Below are 19,579 nucleotides of genomic sequence, written 5' to 3'. Positions count from 1 at the left end.
CTTACAGTGTGCTCAACTAATAGCATTACACAGTACTCCACTAACTCCATCCCATAGTGCTCAACTAATAGCATTACACAGTACTCCACTAACTCCATCCCATAGTGCTCAACTAATAGCATTACACAGTACTCCACTAACTCCATCCCATAGTGCTCAACTAATAGCATTACACAGTACTCCACTAACTCCATCCCATAGTGCTCAACTAATAGCATTACACAGTACTCCACTAACTCCATCCCATAGTGCTCAACTAATAGCATTACACAGTACTCCACTAACTCCATCCCATAGTGCTCAACTAATAGCATTACACAGTACTCCACTAACTCCATCCCATAGTGCTCAACTAATAGCATTACACAGTACTCCACTAACTCCATCCCATAGTGCTCAACTAATAGCATTACACAGTACTCCACTAACTCCATCCCATAGTGCTCAACTAATAGCATTACACAGTACTCCACTAACTCCATCCCATAGTGCTCAACTAATAGCATTACACAGTACTCCACTAACTCCATCCTACAGTGCTCAACTAATAGCATTACACAGTACTCCACTAACTCCATCCCATAGTGCTCAACTAATAGCATTACACAGTACTCCACTAACTCCATCCCATAGTGATCAACTAATAGCATTACACAGTACTCCACTAACTCCATCCTACAGTGCTCAACTAATAGCATTACACAGTACTCCACTAACTCCATCCCATAGTGCTCAACTAATAGCATTACACAGTACTCCACTAACTCCATCCCATAGTGATCAACTAATAGCATTACACAGTACTCCACTAACTCCATCCCATAGTGATCAACTAATAGCATTATACAGTACTCCACTAACTCCATCCTACAGTGCTCACCTGATGGCTGATTCTCTCCAGAGGTTAACAATATCAGGTCAATGGGCTCTTCTGACACCCTCACTGGGCAGTTGACATCAGGAGTTGCTGCCACTAGCAGGGGATGCAGAGCCAACAGGACACATTTTGGCTGACATTTTAACACCTTTGTTATTCTGCTTATATTTATTTGCAAAACAATAAAAACTGAGTACTTTGGGTTTACCTAAATATAAAGGGTGATGATGATGATTATTATTATATGTATTTATTTATTTTTTGTTCAGCTGATTGCCTTTACTATGTTGGACCAAAAAATGAAGAAAAAAGGGAAGTCGTTGTGGACCCAGAAAGAAGACATCATATTTTCTTACAGAGCCATCTTACAGATTCTGGCCATCATTTAGGACAAAAGAAAACTGTGAATAGGATTCAAAGCAGATATTATTGGCTTGGGGTTGTGAAGGATGTAATGGACTGGGTAAGCTTGCGGAGTCTCTCCACTAGTAATGTGTCTAGCATGTAGAAACAACATTGGATATTTAATGCTGTTGGCATCTGAGAATATGGCCATTTTGATGGCTAGAGGATTTATGAAATGTAATATGTATTGTTCAGTTATCAGACTCTATTCCTTCCGCCCCTCCCCCCACTTCCTCCTAAACGGTTTTTTTTTGGATTGGAAACTGAGGCAAAGGCTGTCTCAGGTCCCGGACCAAGAAATGGGTAGCCGCATCTGGATGTCAGTGCAGTGCATCGGCATCTAGTCGCGCACTCCGCTCCGGATTAGGCCCACTGAATGGGCCTAGTCGGGAGGAGGGAGTGTCTTCAGGTGGATTCGCAAGGTGAATCAGCCTGAAGAATGAGCATGTCCGTTCTTTTTTCCAGGACCTGGAATAAATGGCTCCCGGAAAAAAGACCTGACCGGCTCCCATTGATTTCAATGGGAGCCGTCTCTTTGGTCAGGATTTTGACGCAAATTTGGCCTCAAAATCCTGACAAGAAAACTCTGTGTGACCTCAGACTAAGGCTAAGACCCCATGTAGTGAGTTGCAGTGGGAAAAAAAAGCAGCTAAAACATGCTGTGTGTTTTTTCCGCTGAGTCTTTGCTGCATTTTTCTCTGCTGTTTTTTTTTTTTCCCCCTATTCAATATGCAAAGAAAAAACTTTTAGTTCCTCAGCTAAAAGTGACATGCAGTATTTTTTTTTTTCCTGCAATGTGTGGATGAAACAGAATCTCATTTACTTTGTTGCTACTGTAAAACACAGCATTTTAGTCTACATCACCAAAAACACTGTGTTTCCTGAGGATTTTTTTTTCTCCAGCTGCCTTCTTTGTTTCTAGCTCAGTTCAGCAGCCAACTCGTGCTTGTTTTAAGCTGCATAGTTATCTTTGTAGTTACATTCAAAGATAACCAGGATCAAAAAACTTTTCTAGTCCTTATCAAGGCTCAGCAACTGAAAACAGTATCCAGAGAGAAGAGAATATTACAGGAGCAGGGACTGAGTCCTCAGCCCGACCAGAGAGGTGGTCTGTAATCTAGGCAACCAAATATAAACACTGAGAAGGGGTAAGCACCTGACTCTGCATGGATTTCAACCGCATATAGCAAGGCGTCAGATGCCTACACAAGGCAGAAGATGCAAGGGGCGTGAAGAGAATGAACTAAGGGGCAGTGAGAGGTGATGACGCAGATGTGCTCAGAGCACAGGGGGAACACTCCCTGTGGTCCCTGAGCTTAATTTGCATATCACAAGAACCAAATTTTTACAGAAGCCGCAGGTAGCAGAAGAGACTGGACGGTAGGAGTAGAATAGCCTTTTTAAAAAGGCTATTCCAACATGCCATTACTTCAAAAGGTCTTTTTTTAGAGATGAGCGAATATGCTCGATAGAATACCTCTGCTGCATAGCTCCTTCTGCAAAGACACTTCCAGACACATAGCTTCCTTCTGCAAAGACACTTCCAGGGCTTCAAATTTTTATTGCCCCTCCCACCCTCCCTGGCGCCGGGAGCTATGCGGCGGAGGTATTCGATTGAGCATATTCGCTCATCTCTGGTCATTTTCTAATGATAGACTTCCTTTAAGCTGCAAGTCTGAATATGATCCTTGAGATAGAAATACCTCTTTAGTTCACTGCTAAACTCAGTCTTCAGTAAAGATAAGCTGCCGCTAATAAGAGTTTAAAGAGCGGAAGAAAAGTAGCCAAGTGCAGCAGCATGTCTGTTACTCACTCAGCTTTTCCTTCTTCCTATACTCGTACAGAACGTTAATATTGATAAATCCCCCAACACAGGCTGCAGATCAGATTGTAAACACAAGTCTATTTTCTGACATTTGACATTTGGCTTTATTACTCTTCTCTTATTATTGTAATGCAGATCAAAGTATGTGAAACCTGTCAGAATGCTGAACATCACAAATATCCATTTAAGAAAACCTGCAAGCCTGTGAAAGCAGACAGTCCATGGGAAATCTTGGGCATGACTCTGCATGGTAAATATATTTCCATATATACACTGCTGTAATATGACAAATAACAAAACTGTATATTCATACATCAGATTATAATCCAGTGTGTATTTCCATGACAGAAATCAGAGTCTTAATCCGTGTATTTCTGCTGTGGGTTTACTTTGGGTGCGCAACAAATCATTACAAGAATTGACCCCCATTTACATTCAGTGCAGCTTATTCTCAGGATTTCACACCAAAATAAGTAACCTGATACTTTTTTTGTCCTTATTAGGGCCCTTTCCAGCAACATCTCGACTCAATACCTATGTAATAACATTAACTGACTTCTTTACAAAGTGGACTGAAGCCATGCCTATCCCCACAAATGATGCATTGTGTATCGCCAAAGCACTGTCTTCCATTTATTACAGGTTTGGACTTTGTTTGTTTACTTGTTCCAACATTATGTTTCAGCTCAGCCAACAGGTTCTCTATACTGTGAATGCGGAGTAGTTCCTGCAGCCAGGATGCCAGAGAAAGAGAGGGACGATGATTTCCACAATCGGGGAGTGACCATTTGAACAGCAACTAGCATAAATCCAAGTAGCCTGTGGGCATGCTTCTTAGACTTCCTGGGGAATATGGAAAGGAGAAGAAGAGCAGGGTCATACTCTAGAACAATACCGATCACCATCCAAATTATTCAGCAGCCAGGGTGATAAGTTAATGTCTCTGGAACAAGCTCCAGAACCATCAGCAAACTGCTCATTTTCTAGGAAAGCAATAGCCAAAGAGGTATTGTCGCTGCAGGGGAAATGTAGTATTACATAGCAGCCTTTCAGAAGAATGGTTGTCCATGTCAAACAAAGATGGCTAGGGTCCTTCAGAATAGGAACTGCTCTTCATTCTGGCTAGTACTGTGCCCATATCTCTGATGTGAATATGCAAAAGCAGGCCATAAAAACAGGAGTTGTCTTAATGATCCATCCTCTTAAATTAATTATGTATTAGCTTATTATATTTGAATTAGAAATATCTTTGTGAGCAATTGGTGTGCAGTCTGCTTACATTGGAAGGATGATCGGATGAATTCAGATCCTCTCACTATTTTGCGAGATATCTTCTAATTTATTTATTTTTTGTGCAAACTAAATCTACAGACTACTTAAACTGTATCTTGTAGTCTACATGTCAATCTTCTTGATGTGCTGTCCAAAAACAAAGTCATTTTTTCAAATTATGCAGCCTTATACCAGGGTTATTTAAAGGGGCTCTATCAGCAAAATCATGCTGATAGAGCCCCACATATGCGTGCATAGCCTTTAAAAAGGCTATTCAGGCACCGTAAAAGTTATATTAAACTACCCCCCTGTTTTAAAATAATAACCTAAAAAAGAATGTGCCCTACTTACGGAACTTGCACGCTGGGCGGGCATTCAGGGTGTGTCTTCATCTTCTTCCCTGCCTCTTCTTCCTCCGATGTCTTCGGGTCCCGTCCTCCTCCGGCGCTTGCTCGCGGACACTGATATAAAAAAAAAATAGCTTGGGCGCATGCGCAGTAGCACGCGGCTTCCTACTACGGCTACTGCGCATACGCCCAGGCTATTTTTTTCAGTGTCCGCGAGCAAGCGCCGGAGGAGGACGGGACCCGAAGACATAGGAGGAAGAAGAAGCGGGGAAGAAGATGAAGACACACCCTGAATGCCCGTCCAGGGTGCACGATCCGTAAGTAGAGCACATTCTTTTTTAGGTTATTATTTTAAAACGGGGGGTGGGGGGGTAGTTTAATATAACTTTACCGGTGCCTGAATAGCCTTTTTAAAGGCTATTCACGCATATGTGGGTCTCTAGCAGCATGATTTTGCTGATAGAGCCCCTTTAAGACCATAATCAAATGAATGGAGGTACAGCATTTGCATCATGGTATATAAACTGCTACATCATAAGTGTTCATTTGGTAATACGTTTGAACCATAGTCATCTAAACAGGTTATACTTGCACATTAAAAAAAATAAATAATTCTAATACTTTTCATTTGCTATATACTTGTCTATGCAGATTCGGGGCTGCAAAAAACATCTATGTCAATCAAACTTGGAACTTCTGTGAGGAGGTATGTAAAATGATGGTATAGCAAGGAATAAAATTGAAGTGGTAAAGTATAATTTGGAATTTCTGAGATCGTTCACTTAATTTACTGCATGACCGTAGCAGATATGCTAAGAGCCTATTCAGACAACAAACTTTTTTGACCATGTGCAGTCCGATATCCAAGAATATCTAGAGCATGATTAATATGTGAAAAAAAATAGGTCTTTGAAAACCCATTGAGGTGAATGGGCCTGTCACGGGATGGTTAGAGTCCGGCAATAGGCAATGTGTAATATATATTTCATGTGGAATGTATTCTCTAACCTGTTGTAAACATCAGTGTGTAGTTGGCTGATTCGGGTCTAGTGTGTTAGCACATTGTATGCAAATACCTCTAACTAGTGAGGACAATGGGTGGAGATAATCTGATCAGTGTCTCCAAGAAGATGTTGGATGGTGCATTGTCCATAGTAGACAGGGAGTCTGCTCTCCTTGGTATAGGTGAGGGGGGAAGGATCTGTGACTCAGCCCTTCCCACCCACAGATATAGGTGTAACAGTTTTAGTATATAGTTGTAGCTGGAGTTAGTATGTGTTAGCCGGCCTGTGCACAGCTCTGCAGAGAGCCAGGATATAGTTACAGGACCAAGGAACCAAAGTTATCATTGGATTGTGACTTCTGTGGACTTATTGTTATTACGGTTGATGTGACCGCTGCCGGCTACTAACTTTGTGGATTACAATAAATTGCTGTTGTCTCCCGACCTCTTGCGTCCGTGTTGATTCAAAAGACCATCCGGAGGAAGACGTATACCTTTGCTCCGTGACAGGGCCCATGAAAATAATGAATACCACACAGACCTGTTAAACACACACCCGAGTTTTTGCTCATGTGTGCTCTGTATGTATCACATTGTTAATATGGTAATGCTAGATATTTCAAAAGGATAAAACGGACACTGCAAAAAAAAGCTGCCCGTTCCTATTTAACAAAGGAAACGTTTGCCTACACAGTGCAGGCTGGTGCATAATGACCACGTGACGCATCCTCTTCTCCCTTTCCTAGGTTAGCAAGCTGCTTTACGAAAGATGGAACATTTCTCAAACTCTGTCTTCAGCAGACTCAAGTGACTACACAGGATTGGATGATCAAACTTATGAGATGTTGGCGTCTTCTATAAGGAAGGTGGTGAATGACAACCAGGATAATTGGGATGAATATGTGGATCCCATTTTATTCCAGTTTCGGACATTAGTTAATCCAGTAACCAAATATACACCATTCTTTCTTATGTTTAATAGAAATGTTCAAATTTCCAGCATGGTAGGTACAACATTTTGGTCATATGTCATATGCTACTATTCTTATTGTTATATGCTATTCTTTTTGAATAATTAGACATATAGTTATAGCTATGCCTTGTGCACCCTACTGATCAAATACTGATGGGTTATACCAAAAATAAGCCTTTAGGCTACGGCCCAACCTAGCGGGCTGAAGCGAAAAAAACAGTGTGGGAGAAAATGCAGCAGAGACACATCACAATTTTTACTGCAGCACTTTTCACAGAAAGTCCGCAGACTTTCTGTTTCAATTATACCTATAGGGAAATCACCTGTAGTTCCGTAGGTATAATTGACCTGCTGCAATTTCCAAAAAACGCAATGGTTTTGAAAATCGTAGCATTTCCACAGCATGTATTTTTCTGCAATGTGTGGATGGGATTCACTAGGGACTGTAAAAACCTCAAACAAACCTTATTTATTTGTCCCCGGTGTCTCGCACATTGCTTCTATTTTGCTGCTCCCAATACTTTTTCCAGTGGAAATCCCCACCGCAAGTAACTGCTGAGGCTAATCAGCGGCCTTTGGAAAGGGCACCTAACATCACAGGCAATGTCTTCCTTTCCTGAGGCTGCTGATCTTGATTTTATGAACAGAGTTTGTGCTTATCACTTGGCCAATAAATATCATTTATAAATGTTCACAAGTGATCAAGGAAATCATGTATTTGCCTCAATTCTAAAAATATGGCGGAAGCCTAAATTTTATAGTTCATTTCAAAGTAATGCAGTTTTCCTCCTACAAAACCTAAATGAACCATTGCTTGCATTTGATATTGATGACTAGAGTGAAGCTGTGGAGCAATCCAGTGCTGCTGAAGTTGCTTGTCCCAGGAATGAAGATTTAGTCCAGCACACCTCTGAAGTGCAGCTACAGAGAACAGCAGTAAGACAAACGGTAGGATTCCTACATATGCTAGGGTTGTATTAAAGGGGTTTTCAGGATAAACTGATAATTCTCCCCTAAACTAAACTCCCTCCACCCTTTTTAAAACAAAATCTATTATGACGCTTAAACGGAGCTTGTCACCAGACCCAGCACATGTACTAACATATCGGTAGGTTAGGGTCACCTAAATGGTGTTTTCCTCTTGTGAATTGGTTCCTCTTTTGCCAAGATATTGCCACTTCTGTCAGTATGCAAATGGGCTCTTTGCAGCAATGATGGTGTTGCCATTTTTTCCTTGGAGCAATGACAATGCCCTCATTGCTCCAAAAGCTCATTTATATATTGTCAAAATGTGTGATCTCTCAGAATCTGAGGCTCCTATTCACAAGGGCATAACCCTGTGAGATAGGTTACCTGATTTAATCTGCAGGGATGGATTCTGGTGACAGACTCCCTTTTGATGGCTGTTATTGAAAGGGTTGTCTGTGATCAGCTGTAATTTGTGGCAGTCGCACTGCTATTACAGGAGTGGTTTGCATAGAAGTGTTACCATTGAAACTATGTAATGCACAGATGTTCCTGGCTCTCCAGAGGAAAAGGTTCTCTGTGTAGATACTCTCCACCTTGTTAGATAAAGGAAGGAACTGCACAATTCGTATTTGCATTAGTCTTTCTGAGCCAAAGCCAGAAGTGGAACCTACACAGATGAAAAAGTATAATAGAAAGCTTTGCACCTCTGCAGTGTTTTTGGATCTGCTCCTGGCTTAAAAATACTGATGCAAAATACTGGACTTTGTAGACCCAGCCTTAGGCCTCATGCACAAGATCTTATGTACTGTCAGTATGCTAGCCTTGTTTTCTTGGCTAGCGCTTTGACCTATTCAGTTATTCTTTAGCACCATACACACACCCATGTATTGTCATGGGGATAGGAGCCTGGTGCAAAACCTTGGAAGGGTATGGGCTCAATGAGTGCAGTTGAATGGGAGCCATGGAGTCGCTGGTTAAAGATGGATGTCATCCATGTGCCGTCCATACCATTCAACCACGGAGCCAACTCGTGCACACAACTGTTAGCATGAGGCCTTATATTGTATTTGAAAATGGGTCTCTTGTCTATTGAGTCCCTTGAGGTGGCTCCAGAGCTTTACTTTAAGTCTCTAGTTTGCAAGTAAAGATGACCTTGCACAAGGTACTATACATATTCCTACTCTATGGATATTTGGTGCATTTGTGTAGATGCAACAACTGTAATGTCATGTGTTTTTGTATTGTTTCTTCTGTAGGTTTTGTCAAACCTATCAACTGCTGACATACAACACAGGAAAACTGCTCAGAAGTCCAGAAGAAACTCGGTGCCTATAACTTTCCAAGCACAAGATGATGTGTTTGACAGTGTTGCAGACCAGGCTTTGAAAAAGTTTAAGCACAACCATATAGTTTCCTTCAAATTTGAGACTGTTGTGTCCCCAGAGGAGAATGTTGAAAAGGAAAGTTAAAGCTGCAGTGTTTCTTTGACTCCATTAAAGAGCACATTCAAGCTTTCAGCATATAAAATCCCATACACAAAAGGTATATTAACCTCAATCTTCATTGTCTACCCAGAATCCAGTCCCACACTTTACTGTATTAGTGTTGGAAATGTTTTCATTATGTGTATCCAAGATGTCCTGTTTGGATAATGTGCACATCGTGTCTCTCTGCTTACGTTTTAGCAAGCAGCAACGTTCAATGTCTAAAAATTACAAATATAATACCAGGATTTATTCACAATAAAATATTACGGCACTGTACAGTATGTAGTTGTATTGGGCTTCTAATGGGTCTTACTGCGCTTCTACATTTGTTCAATTTCATACAGAGATGCATAGTTTATTTCTGACATTAAAAATAATGGTAATAAAGGTATATCTGTAATATGCATGGTATGGAGGAACCAAATGACAGCACACAGAGTGCCTAAAGCTCCGTAGTAAGTTTCTATGCCTCTTTAGACACTGTGTATAAGAAGCTTTAGTCCAATTTCACACAAACATAATAAAAGTGCATTTATTTTTTTTGTGCCTGCATTACCACCACAAATCCTGGCTTGACCATTGGTCTCATCATCCGAACTAATAGTATCATAGGTGTTTAAGTTGGTATTTCAGGTGATCAGACCATATTTTTATCTGCCAGATTTGTGGTGCAGACAGAAGGGCATCCATTCACATAGTATTCAATTTTGAAGAAAAAAACAGGCCACAAAGATCCCTTCTTTTGTCCCCTTTTTTTTTTTTTCTTTTTTTAAATGTATATCTATAACACAGAAGTGTAAACTACCTTGTTTTGTGTCTGGGGGAAAAATGGCTAACTAACCTTTGGGTTGACTTCCATTGGCATGCCTGTTTAGTGGATCACTTAGGTTGGCCAGAACGTGATCTGAACATTCCCCTAATTGGACACCGCTTCTTTTTAAATCTGTATGTTTCCTGTTTTATGAAGGATTCTGTTTGGTACTGACAATGTTTTCTGATAAAATGTAATAAAATATACTGTGTGTGTGTCAAATTCATAGAATTACATATAGTCTGTATATTTGTTTGCTTTATCCATGTACATATACACTAGGTACATCTTGCTGGTGTAAAAATAGTATTAATTAGTCTATATTTGATAGACTTTTATTATTAAGTCAACATTTAATAAAATAAGTGTTTTTGCAAGTCAACTTTTTTTTGTTCAAAAGTTACTATTAAGCACATAGAAGGATAAAATATTGTATGTGCTAAAGCTCTTTAAACTCTACACTAGTCTTCATTTGCTCAGTACTAAGCAGCAGCTCTCCAACAGAATTCTGGGTGACCCAAAGTTTAGTAGGATAGATATGGTTATAAAGTGTGGTAGACTTGGTATAGAGTGGTAGCCATCCATGTCACTCCATTCAGTGTTTATGGTTTCCACAGGAACAGCTAAACACTGTTCTCCATCAGCCTCATGGACACTGAATGAAACATGAATGTTCACTGATCTATTTAGACTTCTGAATGAGGATCTTGGCACCTGGTGATAAATGCCCTTTTTGGGGAAACTTGTTTTAATATAATTATTTTATGTAAAACACCTTGTACATCACTGCTATATATAGTACAAGGGTATATACATGACATGAAGTGATAGCATATACAGTGTTGGCCAAAAGTATTGGCACCCCTGCAATTCTGTCAGATAATACTCAGTCTTCCAGAAAATGATTGCAAGCACAAACTCTTTGGTATTAATATCTTCATTTATTTTGCTTGCAATGAAAAAAACACAAAAGAGAATGAAAAAAAAGTCAAATCATTGATCATTTTACACAAAACTCCAAAAATGAGCCGGACAAAAGTAGCACAATACACAAGCCTAATACTTGGTAGCACAAACTTTAGACAAAATAACTGCGAACAACCGCTTCCGGTAACCATCAATGAGTGTCTTACAATGCTCTGCTGGAATTTTAGACCATTCTTTGGCAAACTGCTCCAGGTCCCTGAGATGTGAAGGGGGCCTTCTACAAACTGCCATTTTGAGATCTCTCCACAGGTGTTCTATGGGATTCAGGTCTGGACTCATTGCTGGCCACTTTACAAGTCTCCAGTGCTTTCTCTCAAACCATTTTCTAGTGCTTTTTGAAGTGTGTTTTGGGTCATTGTCCTGCTGGAAGACCCATGACCTCTGAGGGAGACCCAGCTTTCTCACACTGGGCCCTACATTATGCTGCAAAATTTGTTGGTAGTCTTCAGACGTCATAATGCCATGCACACGGTCAAGCAGTCCAGTGCAAGAGGCAGCAAAGCAACCCCAAAACATCAGGGAAACCTCCGCCATGTTTGACTGTAGGGACCGTGTTCTTTTCTTTGAAGGCCTCTTTTTTTTCCTGTAAACTCTATGTTGATGCCTTTTCCCAAAAAGCTCTACTTTTGTCTCATCTGACCAGAGAACATTCTTCCAAAACGTTTTTGGCTTTCTCAGGTAAGTTTTGGCAAACTCCAGCCTGGCTTTTTTTTATGTCTCTGGGTAAGAAGTGGGGTCTTCCTGGGTATCCTACCATACAGTCCCTTTTCATTCAGACGCCGACGGATAGTACGGGTTGACACTGTTGTACCCTCGGATTGCAGGGCAGCTTGAACTTGTTTGGATGTTAGTCGAGGTTCTTTATCCACCATCCGCACAATCTTGCGTTGAAATCTCTCGTCAATTTTTCTTTTCTGTCCACATCTAGGGAGGTTAGCCACAGTGCCATGGGCTTTAAACTTCTTGATGACACTTCGCACAGTAGACACAGTAACATTCAGGTCTTGGAGATGGACTTGTAGCCTTGAGATTGCTCGTGCTTCCTCACAATTTTGCTTCTCAAGTCCTCAGACAGTTCTTTGGTCTTCTTTCTTTTCTCCATGCTCAATGTGGTGCACACAAGGAAACAGGACAGAGGTTGAGTCAACTTTAATCCATTTCAACTGACTGCAAGTGTGATTTAGTTATTGCCACCACCTGTTAGGTGCCTCAGGTAAGTAACAGGTGCTGTTAATTACACAAATTAGAGAAGCATCACATGATTCTTCAAACAGTGCCAATACTTTTGTCCACCCCCTTTTTTTTTTTTTTTTTTTTATAAATTCTTTATTTATAATAAACCAGACAGATCAGATAAACAGTAAGGCCGAGGAACCCCGGCCTGTAACAGTGAAAAATACAAATGCGCACGTCCAGACGGGCGGAACAGGCACAAAGCACATAAAAGAGAGCCCGCAAGGGCGGACAAAGACAGGGAGAAGTACAAGAACAAGGGGGGGGGAGGGAAGAAAGAAAAAGAGGGAACAGGGCACAGCTCCGAGCACCAGCAGGGCAACCAGCCATTGCGTAAGGCAAAACAACCAACCAAGTCTCTGCAGCTAAGGGTACCTTGGGAGGGAGTCCATGGGGCCAAACCTCCACACAGGCCTCCCGTATAGTGGTCAAGCAACACTCGGGAACCTCGGAAAAGAGATGAGGAAGAGCGAGAATGATAAAGAGGAACCCACCCGAAGCATCCCCCCCCCCCCCCCCCCCGAATGTAGAGTCAGGGCGACAGCTATGATACAAATCAGGTGAACTAAAGGACAATAAGACAGGGGCCGGACTTTCCTAAAAATGCAGATTTGGAAAAAAGGCGACACACCTTCCCCATAGTAAGCGAGACAGAGAGGGCGCTACTCCGGAATGTTGCGACCGTAGGCGTGGACGAGAGCAAAGGCTACGAAGTCTAGGGACGGCAAAAAGAGCTGGAGGGAGGGGGAATAAAAGAAAGTGGGGAGAAGGTCAGGAGAGAAAAAGAATCAGGACGAACACCGGGTAACCAGACAAATACACACAAAAGAGAAGAAAACAAACAAAATCAAGGAGCTCAAACCAAGCAACCCTTGGGACAGGAGACCAACAAAAACCGAGTTTGGCTAATCCGCACTCTGGAAACACCAAACCATGGGGGAACCCCACTAAAGCAGGTCTCAGAGGCAGACCGCAATCTACACTCAGAGAGCTGCTGAACCTAGCCAACTGGGGGAGAGGCAGTCAAGAAAAACCAGAGCTACCCAGTCCCAAAGCAGCAAAAACCCAGACAATGGCAAAACGAATCAGAGCATGAGGGGGTCAAGGCCCAAAACAAACAAATAGATCATAGGTACGTTCAAAACCAAAGACTCTTACGCCAGAGATAGGCCGGGGAACACCACAGTCGACCACTTGTCTACAAACCCTACGGAGGCGCCACAGAGTAAAAGGGCGCGACAGCGGGAGGCAGAGGGGGGTGAACCATGAGGGCGCAGACCCGCCTTGGAGAAGGGGGGGCAAGACTCTCCTCCGGCGAGCGGCATGGTACATAGCCACGCCGGTCGCCCGCCACAAAGCTTAGCTAGAACAAAGAGAAGGGTAGAAAACAAAACATCAAAAGAGAACGATAAGGCATCACATAATCATCAGAAAACAAGAGTCCCAACAGTGTTTAGTCAGCTGGTAAGGATACGGATCCTCTGAAGGGAGGCAAAGCAGGGTCCAGTATGCAACGTCTCTGACGCGGCAGAGGAGGAGAGGAAGACCGATCGACAGGTGGGGCAGTAGGGAGCGGGTATTCCAGCCAGTCCGGTAGAGACAAGTCCGGGACATCCATGAATAGAGATAAAGCAGCCGCCTGATCAGGGGAGTGAAGAGTGAAAACCGCTCCATTGCGACGGATTTGTAGGTGGAAGGGATGGCCCCACCTGTACGTAGCCCCCGAGTCCAGGATCAAACGAAGAGTGGGCTTTAGGAGGCGCCGCATGGCCAAGGTGCGACGGGAGACATCTGGGAGGAGGGAAATCGAGCCATCCATGAAGGGAACCGGACCATGACGCCAGGCAGCCTGTAAAATCTCCTCCTTCTCCTTGTAAAAGTGGACCCGGCAAAGGACATCTCTTGGGTCGGTGGAGGAAACCCTCCTGGGTCCCAGCACTCGGTGAATCCTATCGATATTCATCTCCGTGTCCAATGGCCTGGAGAGAACGGTGTTGAAGACAGATAAGGCAACAGAGCGAAGTTCCCCAGTTGGAACAACATCAGGGATGCCGCGGATCTTAATATTATTCCGATGGCCTCGATTTTCCTGATCATCAACTTGCACCAGCAAATGGCGGTTAAACGTCCACCCCCTTTTTTATGTTTGCTGTGGAATTATATCCAATTTGGCTTTTTGACAATTCTTTTTGTGGTTTTCCATTGAAGACAAATTAAATAAAGATAATAATACCAAAGAATTTGTGATTGCAATCATTTTCTTGAAGAAAACGAGTATTATCTGACAGAATTGCAGGGGTGCCAATACTTTTGGCCAACACTGTAACTAGGATTCTCTGAGGCACCGCGGCTTTTCCTTTAGTGCTTTTCACAGGAAGTCTGCAGAGTTTTCCTCTGAAGACTTTGTTTCAATTATACCTGTAGGGAAACAGCTGGCGTTTCCGTATGTATAATTTGACATGCTGCAAATTCCAAAAGAGCAACAGTTTAGGAAATTGCAGCATTTCACTTTCTCACTCACTTCCCTAGCTAGCCTGCCTACTACAGGCCCTTCATAACTAACTCAAACTTCCCCCCCATCATACTTACCTGTCCTCCGGTCAGGACCTTCTGGAGTGCTGGCATGCACAGTAGCCCAGAAGAAGTGATGTTCCGTGCTCACAAGATCCGGACTAGAAGACAGCGTTACCCCCTTAGAGAAATAGAACTTTACTGAAAAATTTGAAAATGTGCCTGGGTGGGTCACATGACCACCCCGGCAATATAGGTAATTATAGATTTTTGGTATACTAAGTAATTTAGAAGGTAGGTGGGAGAAGGGAGGTGTATTTAGCTTAGATTATAAAGATCAATTTATCCCGGACAACCCCTTTAAGGTACATGTGGGGGTTATTCATTTATATATGGGGCAGTGTTGAGGCTATTATGTTACGCGCCAAGGCACTGTGGGGGTAATTATACTACAAATGGGAGCAATGTGGTCGCCATATTATTACACAGGGGGTACTGAAGGGCCATAACATAACTGTGATAAGTAATTTATAAGTGATCGCTCCCCTTGTGGTACTCTATTGGGATTTTTTTCACTAGGGGGTACTTTGCATAAAAAGGGGAGAAACATTGCTCTATAGCTCCAGCATTCTCGAGATTCAACTCCAAAGTTTTTGATGCCATTTATATAAAGACAATATAATATCCATATTTAAGATGGTTTACACTTCAGACATAATCTATTCCAGTTTTCTGGCATAAATGCTAAAAAAATATATAAAGAGACATACATATGGTACAGTCTAACTGTATATAAAGAGACATGTATGGCATAATCTAGCTGTATATAGGGGTATATATATAAGGTACTATCTAACTGTATATAGAGAAATTTATTACGGTACAATCTTGCTGTATAAAAAGAGAAATGCATACTGTATAAAATAGATGCAAATAAGATACATAAATACAGTACAATGTAGCTGTATATAAGGAGACATACATATAGTATAATATAACTGTATATAAAGAAACATACATACAGTACAATGTAACTGTATATAAGGAGACATACATATGGTATAATATAACTATATAAAGAAACATACAGTACAATGTAGCTGTATATAAGGAGACATACATATGGTATAATTATATAAAGAAACATACATACAGTACAATGTAGCTGTATATAAGGAGACATACATATGGTATAATATAACTGTATATAAAGAAACATACATACAGTACAATGTAACTGTATATAAGGAGACATACATATGGTATAATATAACTATATAAAGAAACATACATACAGTACAATGGAGCTGTATATAAGGAGACATACATATGGTATAATTATATAAAGAAACATACATACAGTACAATGTAGCTGTATATAAGGAGACATACATATGGTATAATATAACTGTATATAAAGAAACATACATACAGTACAATGTAGCTGTATATAAGGAGACATACATATGGTATAATATAACTATATAAAGAAACATACAGTACAATGTAACTGTATATAAGGAGACATACATATGGTATAATATAACTATATAAAGAAACATACATACAGTACAATGTAACTGTATATAAGGAGACATACATATGGTATAATATAACTATATAAAGAAACATACAGTACAATGTAGCTGTATATAAGGAGACATACATATGGTATAATTATATAAAGAAACATACATACAGTACAATGTAGCTGTATATAAGGAGACATACATATGGTATAATATAACTGTATATAAAGAAACATACATACAGTACAATGTAACTGTATATAAGGAGACATACATATGGTATAATATAACTATATAAAGAAACATACATACAGTACAATGGAGCTGTATATAAGGAGACATACATATGGTATAATTATATAAAGAAACATACATACAGTACAATGTAGCTGTATATAAGGAGACATACATATGGTATAATATAACTGTATATAAAGAAACATACATACAGTACAATGTAGCTGTATATAAGGAGACATACATATGGTATAATATAACTATATAAAGAAACATACATACAGTACAATGTAACTGTATATAAGGAGACATACATATGGTATAATATAACTATATAAAGAAACATACATACAGTACAATGTAGCTGTATATAAGGAGACATACATATGGTATAATATAACTATATAAAGAAACATACATACAGTACAATGTAGCTGTATATAAGGAGATATACGTATGGTATAATATAACTATATAAAGAAACATACATACAGTACAATGTAGCTGTATATAAGGAGATATACGTATGGTATAATATAACTATATAAAGAAACATACATACAGTACAATGTAGCTGTATATAAGGAGATATATGTATGGTATAATATAACTGTATATAAAGAAACATACATACAGTACAATATAACTGTATATAAAGAAACATACATACAGTACAATGTAGCTGTATATAATGAGACATATGTATGGTATAATATAACTGTATATAAAGAAACATACATACAGTACAATGTAACTGTATATAAGGAGACATACGTATGGTATAATATAATATAACTGTATATAAAGAAACATACCGTACATACAGTACAATGTAACTGTATATAAGGAGACATACTAAATAATCTTACTGTTTATAGAAATGAATACTATATGTTGTACATAGGAGACAGGTACTGTATAATTTTAATGTATAGAGAAGACAAATGCACAATATAATGGAGCTGAATATAAAGAGATATACCTACTGTATAGCTCGTACATTCATTAGATTCAACTCCAAACTTTCGATGCGATTTGGATGAAGAGAATGTAATACACAGGGAATAATAAAAAAAAAAAAATAAAAAAAAAAAATATCTGCGCTAGCCGGGACTCGAACCCGGGTCGCAAGAATGGGAATCTTGCATGATACCCCTACACTACTAGCGCTCGTGCTAAAGGAGTGCACTTGCCCTTTAATCGGCGCTGATAGCTGAGGCTGGTCCGGCTGCTGTGGAAAGCATCTATAGTGTCCTGTGTGTGGGCGTGGCGGGATGACGTCACTGTGTAGCGTTGCTGCAGCCTGAACAGGTTGTTCTGACTGAGCGGCGGCTGCAGAAGGTGAGTAGCGCTATCCTGTCTGCGCCATCACGTGACCCTGCCCCAGCCTGCGGCGTTAGCGCATCTCAGGCGCCTCGTCCCATAGTATAGCATTTGTACTGCCGTTAGTTATTGGCAGATGAAGAGTTAAGCTGCCTGCTCTTGTTTTTCTGAGAGACATCCCAGGGTCAGACGAGGAGTCCCGCTGTATATAGCGGCACCTTCTATAGGGCTCGGGCTCCATACTGCCGGCTCCTTCAGAAATACTGACTGATAAAAAATGCATAAGAAACCCGAGCCTGGAGGAATGGCCGCCTGCACTTGTCTCCCGAGCCTGACTACATGATATTATCATAGCCTAGTAATGTCACAGATGCTCTACCTGGTTTCCCCACCTAGTTCTAGTAGTACTATGACATGATGTTTGATCCAACCTCTGTAGTGGACCTGTGGTGGGCAGACACATGGCAGAGCCTCATGTACTATACAGGGGGGGAGGGGATTATTAGTAATGAGGACATGTTAACCCTTTTACCCCAGAGAAATAAACATATTTATTATCCCCTTATGCATAAAAATATAGCAGAGATTCCATTTATACGCCGTACTTGCCACTGTCCGAAAAGGAAACGTCTTCTGGCGTCAGCGATGGCTGAAATCTACACCAGCTGGTGTAGATTTCATTGTAAGTGCATGAACTTAATTCTACATGTCCTCCGGCTGCCTGAGGAAGATGAAGACTATGCTGCATACTTCCCAACAAAAGTAGAAAGAGGGACAAAATGTGCGGCATGCTGCGCGCGCTGCAGCAAGTTTAGCTCCACGCACTTTTATGTTGACTCCGCCCATTCTCATTCATTTTTCACGTGCTCCCACACAGTATAATCCTCCTACAGTCACCCGTAAATGATATGTCCCCCCTCTATCTCTCCCCCAGTTTCATATACACCCTTCATCTGCCCCCAGTTACATGTCCCCCCTCCATCTCTGCCCCCAGATTCATGTCCCCACCATGTCTGCCCCCAGATTCATGTCCCCCATCTCTGCCCACAGTTTCATGTCCCTCCATCTCTGCCCCCAGATTTATGTCCCCCCATCTCTGCCCCCAGATTCATGTCCCCCCTCCATCTCTGCCCCCAGATTCATGTCCCCACCATGTCTGCCCCCAGATTCATGTCCCCCATCTCTGCCCACAGTTTCATGTCCCTCCATCTCTGCCCCCAGATTTATGTCCCCCCATCTCTGCCCCCAGATTCATGTCCCCCCTCCATCTCTGCCCCCAGATTCATGTCCCCACCATGTCTGCCCCCAGATTTATGTCCCCCCATCTCTGCCCCCAGATTCATGTCCCCCATCTCTGCCCACAGTTTCATGTCCCTCCATCTCTGCCCCCAGTGTCATGCCATCCCCCCCTTCATCTGCCCCCAGTTTCATGTTCCACTTCAATGTGTACACACATTAAACTCACCTTTTCCTCGCTCCCCCGCCGCTCTCTCCGCAGTCTCGCTAATACTGTTGTAGGCGCGATGTGACGTCATCACATCGCGTCTACACAGCCACTAGCCGGAATGCAGCAGCAAAGCAAGGAGCTGAGCTCTGACAGCTCCTTGCTTTAGCCGCGTATATATTCAACTCAGATCTGCGTCCTCTGGACGCAGATCTGAGTTGAAATCGGGACATACCTCCCTCCAACTGGGACTGCGGGACACGTCACCGAAATCGTGAATGTCCCGCAGAAATCGGGACGGTTGGGAGGTATGTATGTTGTTTTAGGCTAAGGCCCCACATAGCGA

The 19,579-nt window shown here is 41.5% G+C and overlaps 1 non-coding gene across 1 annotated transcript; it reads right to left on the bottom strand.

Moving 5' to 3' along the window:
• Positions 1–17,565: 17,565 nt before the first annotated feature.
• TRNAG-CCC (transfer RNA glycine (anticodon CCC)) lies at positions 17,566–17,636 on the bottom strand. Its single transcript has one exon. It is a non-coding gene; the product is annotated as a tRNA-Gly (tRNA).
• Between the last annotated feature and the right edge of the window lie 1,943 nt (positions 17,637–19,579).

This window comes from Leptodactylus fuscus, chromosome 1, assembly GCF_031893055.1.
Source record: "Leptodactylus fuscus isolate aLepFus1 chromosome 1, aLepFus1.hap2, whole genome shotgun sequence".
NCBI classification, from domain to species: domain Eukaryota; kingdom Metazoa; phylum Chordata; class Amphibia; order Anura; family Leptodactylidae; genus Leptodactylus; species Leptodactylus fuscus.
This window is presented reverse-complemented; position numbering and strand designations above follow the sequence as displayed.